The sequence below is a fragment of the Neopsephotus bourkii genome, unplaced genomic scaffold, assembly GCF_033783945.1.
Source record: "Neopsephotus bourkii isolate Nb327-2 ecotype Australia unplaced genomic scaffold, CSIRO-AGI_Nbou_v1 NB_1607, whole genome shotgun sequence".
In the NCBI taxonomy this organism is placed as follows: Eukaryota; Metazoa; Chordata; class Aves; order Psittaciformes; family Psittacidae; genus Neopsephotus; species Neopsephotus bourkii.
The window spans coordinates 747,093-753,799 of record NW_026902083.1 but is presented as its reverse complement, the minus strand read 5'-3'; the positions used below and the strand labels follow the sequence as shown (position 1 = coordinate 753,799).

The 6,707-nt window shown below is 34.0% G+C and overlaps 1 long non-coding RNA gene across 1 annotated transcript; it reads left to right on the top strand.

Moving 5' to 3' along the window:
- Positions 1–1,065: 1,065 nt before the first annotated feature.
- Positions 1,066–6,500, top strand: LOC133222569 (uncharacterized). The gene is made up of 3 exons (XR_009728314.1): positions 1,066–1,306; positions 4,977–5,126; positions 6,282–6,500. It is a non-coding gene; the product is annotated as an uncharacterized LOC133222569 (long non-coding RNA).
- Positions 6,501–6,707: the final 207 nt, after the last annotated feature.

Here is a 6,707-nt window from a genome sequence, read left to right as displayed (position 1 = left end):
AAAGCCAGGATTATTTTTTGGGGATGTATAATGCATATTCTCAGGAGACTTAACAACCTATCTAATTATTTTTTGTGCATTACAGAAGCATCTAGTTGTCTCACGACTCCATTGCCTTAAGCAAAGAACAAAATCCCAAGGGAAGATAGCCATCTTGTTACATGGCCAGAAAAACTCATGAGCTGGTTCAAAAAAAATTAAAGGAACCACATAAGTTTGCTGTTGACACTATTACAACCTATAAAAAGGAAAATTTCCTGTGAAGCAGTAGATTCCAAGCAATGCAGACAGTGCACAGGTACCCATGTTGCGAAGGTGAGGTAGGGGGGGTTGTTGGAGGTAAAAATTATTCTGCTGTCCTTAGTATTTACTTCTACTTAGGATATTTGTTTACTTTTTTGGAGTAATTATACATAACATATGTAAATCAAATGCTGTTGAATACACATAGACTCCACAAGCAAAAAAATAGAATTTCAAGTAAGGTTTCAACTTCTGTTCTTCATACTCTAATTAAGGATGTTCATAGATTTTGCAGCATATAAAGCATATAAGTCTGGAAAGTGAAGTACGAGCACAGTCTGTAGCATTTAATACGATTCCTTCTTCATTAAAAGAATGAAATCTTGTCATTACCATTTATAACTTTATTTAAGAATGTGCATCTGGCGCTTTTGAGAAGAATATGCGAATGATGAGTTCTTTACAGGTTCAGTATTAACACAGAATCATAGAATGTTTAGGGTTGGAAAGAACTTTAAGATCATCTAGTTCCAACCCCCCCTGCAGTATGAAGCATATACGAACTGCTACAGACTTATGCTATTTGATGCTGCTGAAAGAAACTAATCAAATAATCCATACATATCTTCAACATACTTTTGTTTCTGAGAAGCAAGTTACTTTCTGTGAAATTCATTTTCATGTGTGTGAGCTAAACAGTGAGTGACAACTCTCAAATACATCGGATATGGTGGAGAAATCTTTATACAAGTTTTGCATTATTGTAATTTAACATGGGTATAAATTTATAAATAGTGAGATAATTGGCCATTTGATAAATCAGTTCTTGATCATGACAATTAAGTGTTTGGCTTCTTATCCTAATGGACAGCTGGGATGAAGGGAAGTGAAAATCTGAAAAGTAGCTAGTCTGTATGGTTGACCCTGCTTCCATTCCTGTAAATCTTTGAATCTGTCTTCCTCTTTCGCAGAGTGATATTCCTGGAATACCCATTGGCACAAGTCCCAAGAACTAGTAAGTCTTAAAATACAAGCAACCTTCTTAAGCTCAGCAGGCCAAAAGGTAAATTCCTTTACTGTTTTGTTTCCTGCAAATGTATTTGTTAGAGAACAATGGAACTGGTACTGTGGGCTGACCAAGAGGTGGGAAAGAATGGGTCAGTTTTTAGTTACTGTGCATTCTGTCCTGGATTCCTACATATTCTAAAAGTTTTCATTAGACTTTTGATATCTGAGAAGGCACGTGTGTCTTTTAATTCTTTTTTGACCAAACATCATAGTCCTTAGCTATGTTTTCTGTCCTATACTTGTATTGACCTTTGCATCACGAAGAACACTGATGCTATTCTTTCCTCTTTCCTATTTTCACAAATATTTTAGTAACAAAATTCTTTGACTTATCTGTTTCTCTCTTCAGATTTTTCTGAAACTGAAAGTTTCAAGTACTGCTATGTTTGAAGAAAGGCATATTCACACACCATGTAAAACTTAATATCTTAGAGGATCGCATTTAAAAATTATGTGTCAGCAGTGGTTTGAGGCAGAGAACAGAGATCTAATACAGGATTGAAAAACTGAACCAACCAAAAACCAATTCAGAATAGTTTTTCTTATATTCTGTGCTGACTGAAGCCTAAGTCAAGTAAACTCAGAGGACGAGCCACCTATTGGTAGCAGTAAGCACTGAAGAGAATAGTTAGGGAATATACATTCTAGCTGTTTTACAGATCTTTAAATTCACTCTGGATTCCTGGTAGCCACTAGCTTATCTTGCCCTGGACTATGGACATAAACCTAAAATTAATTTCTTTAACATTTGAGTTGCCAGTAATATTAGTTTAATTTTCAGTCTATTTGGAACTGGCTTGAACAGACTGCAAAAGATAATTTATTTCCATATCATGTATGTTCTAAGTATTTGGATTTACAATTAATTTAAAAAACCTGAAGAGAGAGGGCTCATTCTATTCTAGTTTACCCCTACACATTTTACAAATTCTCTTTTACACCCCTGTTCTTTCATGAGAAAGTGTATTATTACCCAACAAAACCTTATGAATTATTAGAAAGGTTAGAATTGCAATGTTGACAACCAATCTATGGGTAAAATTCTCTAAATGTTTAATGTTGTCATGTAGCATTTTATTGTTTGTATTTTTGACATGTAGTGTGGCTTTTGCATTGATATTCACCAGATACATTCTGCTAATTTCACAGCTTACGTTTTAAATGCAGTTTATTGTCATTCAGGTGTAAGTTATGCGGCTGCTCAACTAAAACATGTTTGTAGTTTAATTCTAGCAGTGATGAATTGCTAGAGTGAATTCATGCAAACAGGGAAATTGAAATTAAATTCATCACACTAAGAAAACCATTCCTCCCCATGTAAATTAGTAGCTTTTTTGCTAAAATCAATTTGTTTCAGTAAATTATGCAAAAATTCTCAAAGGACTTAGGTAGATGATTTATTATGCTCTCGGCTGTTTCATAATATTAGGAAATGAAATTTATGTACACAATATTCGATGGCATAAACTGAGAGTTTTTGTGACAATTTCTGTTTATTACAATTAATCTAGGTTGTCTATGGTGACAGAATTCCCACAATATGTAAGACATAATCTTTATGAGAGATACTTTTTATCAAACTGTAAGCAAATGTTCTTCATTTGAACAGATCAATTACTTCTGTATTGCAAGACCTTTCAATTGTTCTAATAATCTCTAATGAAATTCAATATTTCTATGAAAGCTCTTTCTATTCTGATTTCTTGGAACATCAGAACTTAAAAATATTCTCAGAAAATAAACAGCTCCTGCAAATGGGAGTTAAAACTCTTTTAGGCATCTTGTTTAGACTTCTAAGACGCATTTTTGTAGTTCACTCATGCCAAAAGAATCCTGCAGCTGAAGTCATCTATATTTCTATGAAATGCATGTTTCTAACATTCTTCAGGACTCTAAACCCCTGAAGAAATGAAAAAATAGTGTGATAGAGTTACTGGGGAATGAGGGATAAGGGGTGCAGAATAGGAGCCAATCAACTAATGTGTCTGCAATAAAGCATATAGCCAAGAGAATACATTAAATGTAATAAATATAAATTTGTTATTTCTTAATTATGGAGTGTTCACCCTGGCAATATAAATTGTGCATATGTTTTTCTAAGATTTTTTTCTTTTGACTCCCTGGAAACTAAGCAGTTCTAGTAAGTACAGTAGGCTTTGTCCTCTGCCAATTGCCTCTGCCCATTTTGCTACACAGGTTTAAAACTGCTTTAAGTGGCACCAAACAGAACAGCCATCAGCCCAAAGACAAATAGCATAGAACTCAGTTTAACCAGAGTGTAATAACAGAAAGGCACCTTTCTAAAACATGATATTGTTGCTTGCCATATTTTAAAGACCTATTGTGAAGAGAGATCTTTGTTACTTTCACCTACTAAGTTGTAATCCCAATGAATTATAATTTTTTTATAGAAGGAAGTGTGAAACAACTTCAAAAGTTGCTACAAATTCTCCCTTTAATAACTTCTTTCCAGAAGGTAAAATAATTTTTGACATGAAATAAAATACATCATACAAAACACTCTGAACTTGAACATTCATATCAGTTTAAACATCATATAGCTTGTCTGTGTTATCTCAGAAGTCTCTAAACATCTTTATGCAAAACCAATTAACTTAGTATTTTCAGACAAAGTTTAAATATTTGTTTTAACTAACAGTTTCATTTAAAAGATTAATCTTCTATCACAAAGCTATTTTACATTCACTAACTTATGTCAAGGCATGTTGCTTACACACTGAGTCAGTGAAATGTAGCAGCAGGTCTGAAGGGCAAGTGAAGCTGTATGAATATTAATTGCCATGTCAATGGACTAGCAAGACCTCCAAACCCCCAAGGATAATGTTATATAGTGCCAGGTGACAAAATGGCCACATTAATTGACCACTGAACTGGCAGTTTACAGTATGGTTTACAACGATATTCCTAAACCTTGAACTTTATTCTGTGAGGTGTAGCACACCAGAAAATTTTGACCATGATTTCTTTACTAATAGAAGGCAGATCAATTGCATTTTCTTTGTAAAGCACATTTAAGAGGCTCCTAATAGAGAAATTTTAAACATTCTAATTCTGACAGCAGTGTTATGGTATACTTTCCAAATAAGCAGAGGCTTTTTTTCGATTCTATATTAGCTCTCCTTTTCATGCATAGAGTTTTTCAAGCTCACAGAGTTTGTGTTGATAGGCACTGACTAATCATGGACTCACAGTTCACAATTTAGACATGACTATGTAGAGAAAATCATATGGAAGAAACTATATATGTCATTTATATTTAATGATGGAATCTTCTTTTTTTTAATTATCAGAAAATGCCTGACAAAATATAAATCTGATTCCTTAAAAGAGTTTGTCTTTTTTACTTTTTTTCCTTGAATTTTTTCTAATGTCTTACTTTTTGTCCATTGACTCTTTTCATTGGCTGATTTCTGCTAGGCTGTGGCTTAGGCTTTGTTGTAATGTCATCTTTCATTTTGTACGAATAGGGTCCACTTGAAAAGAATATGTTTTTCTCTGAAGTCAAAATTCTGCTGTGGTACGAAAGCCAGAGGCTTGTTATCATAGCTATCATCATAGAGATAATATTGTTTATAAGAAACCCAAAACTAGGGAAAAGTGACTGAAGTAATACATTTTTCAGTGGAATACGATTTTTTCTCCAGTCACAGACTCTGGGACTTGCTTTCTAATCAAGCAGGCAAACTATACTGAATCAAGATAGAAACTCTTCAAAAATCTTTGAACACTTCTTACATTGAAGTGATGCTGAAACTACATTTTAAGGAGGAGAAAAGAGTTCAAGAAATACAGAGGTATGGTGATACACAATGTATAAAAAATGTCCAAGAAATGTCGTAGCAGCAAGGCAATATTCTGTGTGAGTGTGTGTCAGACATAGCTGAAATTGACCCAGAAGCCTTGATTCATCATCAAACATCAAGGTCTGCAGGTTTCAGATTATGCTAACAGCATAATTATTCCCGTAAAGAAAAAAGATATTTTCAATACACTCTGTGTAGATGCCATATACGTATGAGAGGGGCCATTGGGATGTTCCTGTAAGCTTTTCACTGGCAAACATAGAATCATTCGTATCTGAAAAAAGTGCAACTGCAACAGCATAACAGCATGTTTAAGCATACTTAACTAACTGAACACAGTGCCAAAGTAATCACAGCTTCACTGTGGGTTGGAGGCAACTCACGAAGCTGTCAGAATAAAGCAGACAGAATGCATTGGTATCTGCTTCTAAAAGACTGTGCAATCGTACAGGAATCGATATTTCCATTGCAGTTTTTGTCACAGTGGGAGAGTGAAATGTTGTGGTCTGAAGACTGATTTGCCTTTATTTAAGCTCATTTTTTTTTAGTTCTAGACTTGTGAAATGAAGCCTGAAAGCAAAACCTCGACATCTTAAGTGCACAGATCTTTTTGAACTTGGGAATTCCACGATTATGTCACATACTCCCTTGTCTCTGGGACTTCTTTTTTTTTCTGGAGAGGGGGGAAATGGAGGAGAAATACAAAAAGTCTAGCTATATTTAATTTTTATATGAATATTATATGTGAGAAGAAAAGTAAGTACATGGTATTGCTGGAAAGCATTTTTTTTTTTTTTTTTTCCCTATATTATATGGTTCCTAAAATCAGGTGCCATGGTATCTGTGTTTTACACAATCTGTCATAAATTTATATTTAAAACTATTATCTTCAAGTCTGTGTGACACTGAATATTCACATGATTTACATAAGCCTTATGCCTTCAGCAGTCGATCATTCTTCTCCTGAGAAATTCAATTGTCTAATATAAAAGTGAACTGTAAAAACTTATATACCAGTAGTGCTCAGTATCTTGGATAAAGTAACTCATCATTTATTGAAACAAGTTTATGTTTCTTTAATCCCTTCGTTTAAATTAATCAAGTCAACTCTTTTGACTTACAGGAACTTCCTTTTCCAATTTTCAGGTCATGATTGCCATGTCAATCTGGAGTATCAGAAAACATTTCTCCACAAGGCAGAAGAGATGCAAAATGAGCAAGGCATGCTGTGGGTCACCCACAAGATGGCAATAGCGGGATAAGTTCGTAAAAGTTCAATGAAAAAAAGTTTATGATACTGTCCTCTGCTTCTGATACCTGGAAATTTAATTTGGATCACAAAAAAAGCTAAGACACAAGTTGGTTGATTGATAGTCTTCTTGTTCCCAGAAAAATAATAAAATTATAAAATATAAAGCAAAAATTTGTATTCAAATCTTACTGACCTGATTTAAAATGTGGAGATTTTTTATGAGCTGGTCATTGATACAGAAGGATTTCTGCAATACAAAATGCTGCAAATTGCATGTATCTTTATTCCCCTCCATCTCAATTCTAATACCCACTAAGGGA